Source organism: Drosophila melanogaster, chromosome 2L (assembly GCF_000001215.4).
Source record: "Drosophila melanogaster chromosome 2L".
In the NCBI taxonomy this organism is placed as follows: domain Eukaryota; kingdom Metazoa; phylum Arthropoda; class Insecta; order Diptera; family Drosophilidae; genus Drosophila; species Drosophila melanogaster.
The window spans coordinates 13,096,489-13,098,760 of record NT_033779.5 but is presented as its reverse complement, the minus strand read 5'-3'; the positions used below and the strand labels follow the sequence as shown (position 1 = coordinate 13,098,760).

The following is a 2,272-nucleotide window of genomic DNA, read 5'->3' as shown; positions in this document are numbered from 1 at the left end:
TAAAAGGTCTTTACTATTCCCCACTGTTGGGGGGATGCATTAAATGCCATGGAAAAGTTTCCACCATGCGAAAACGGTTCACAGTGCACTGGAAAAATGTTTGACTGGCTTCGTGCCTTTTTTCTGCTCTTTGGCTACAATGCGAATATTTACTTCGCACACACACACACTCGTGCACGGATGGCGATCTGTTGGTATGGGTGACCATGAAATGTTCACACAACGCTGCTCATCTGTATTGGTATGGGTTGGTTCTCTCTGTTTTTTCTGTTTTCTGCTTTCTGTTTTCCACTTCTGGACCTGCGACGCAGATTGACGCTTCATTACGACGTTATGTAATGGCTTGTAAAGCTCCAAGTGACAAAGGCTACTTCTCTCGCTCTCTGGATCTGTAAGTGATGGCTCTCTACATATGAGTGTGTGTGCGTGTGCAACGACAAGAGAGAGCTAATTCACTCGCTTTGGTCTCTTTCATGCAATGAGTGCATGTGAGATCATCGTTCACAGCCGAAACAAATTCTACATTCTGTATACGCCCCATGGCCCAGCAGCTCATCATCCAAAGCACCGCCACCATCATCAAATCCATCGCAATCATCATCATCATCGCGATGAATGGCTGTATTTGTTGCTCCGCTGACAAATTGCAATTATTTTACACGGCATGACTTTGGCAGAGAGTATCGGCAGCAGGGTAACCCGAAGTATAAGTCATGAATCTAAACAGTCACAACAAAATTGTTTCCATAAAAGATATTTAAAGGTAAATTTTCTTAAAACCATATACAGCTATGCTTCCTTTTACATAAAAAAGTTAACTAATTGCGGTACTCTAAAAGAACTTTTTAAAATGTAAAAAATAATCGTTCTAATAAAAAGCTATCATTTTAATGATCAATATATTTAAGAAATCTTTAATACCCGTTTATTTTTATCTGACTAGTAACTATAATCCAAGCATTTAGCTGAATTAATGAGAAGTCATAAAGTCGGCACGATAGATAAAATTAATTACTGAGTGGCCCATAAAACTGGCATACTTCAATCCTTGGCAGAGACAACGCTGCGTATACGCAACCTATTGACTTCGCAAAAGTTGTCACCGAAAAGCGAGAAAACCAGAATTTGCATTTACCACTCAACGTTTGCCAACATCATTAACATCGGAGCAGCGCCATTGCCACATGTTCTTCATTTGCCTGCCGAGCGAGAAATTTGCATAAATAAATACCAATATCTTACCTTCGCCGTGGCGAACCGACGATTGTATCTGCACTTGTTCTGGCTGTTCTGACGGTTTCGGCCAAAAGAAGCTGAAATTACTGGTGCCGAAATGTGTTTTCCAGTCCGTGTTGTCATCGCCGTTGTCGCAGTTAGCCTTGATCGTGTTTATTTCGGCAGTTAAGCGATACACGAAATAAATAAATAAATAATACGAGCCCAAGAATTCTTCTCATGTTTTGTCGGTCTGTTGGCATTGCCAGACCCATAAATGGCCCACCAGTTGAAGATGGCGATGGTTTGCTCAGTTCTTTTCGGTTCGGTTTGGTTCGCTTCAGCTCTGTTCTGCGATCTGTGAGCTGGTGCTATATGCTATATACTATATGCTATATGGCGTGGTCGGGTGTCAGTTCAGTTCTCTTGGGGCTGCCCAAAAAGGCGGCTGAGTAATTGAGGTTGTAAATCAAAATGGATGTATGTAGAAATTTGTCCTTGAACATTATGTCAAAGTTGTAGGCAACTGTTAATGGATGAACAAGAACGCCAAGTGGTTTATATTTGACAGATTATGCGTTTGATTTAAGGAAGTATTTGACACCCTTTCGATTAAAAAAGGTACCTATACTGCTGGACAGCGATTTAATCTATAGATTATCAGCTTGTCAGCTCTTTCTAATCGCTTGATTTCCTAATAAAAACATCGAGACTAATTTTAATGCTGATTATTTAACTAATTGGTGAGATAGATCAGTCAGTAAAATGATGATCGCATGATCATCATTTGTAGTGATTACAAGAGCAAAACAAGCCAATATTTAATCGAAAATTTTGCCATTCTTAGAAACTTACAAAGAAATCTTGCCTGTAAAAAAGTGTAATGCCAGCGTTTTTCAAATTATAAGAAAACGTGAATTAGTTGGAAATGGCATATACACATTTTATGATAGTACTTTGTTAATATTCACGTCATTCCATGATCTTGGGTTTTTGAGAACCAAAGCTCTTATTAATATTTGTATATTATATTTTCCATAATTTTGGTTCGGTTTCA

At 39.0% G+C, this 2,272-nt stretch overlaps 1 long non-coding RNA gene across 1 annotated transcript; it reads right to left on the bottom strand.

Moving 5' to 3' along the window:
- Positions 1–1,462: 1,462 nt before the first annotated feature.
- Positions 1,463–1,767, bottom strand: lncRNA:CR45447 (long non-coding RNA:CR45447). Its single transcript, NR_124228.1, has one exon. It is a non-coding gene; the product is annotated as a long non-coding RNA:CR45447 (long non-coding RNA).
- Between the last annotated feature and the right edge of the window lie 505 nt (positions 1,768–2,272).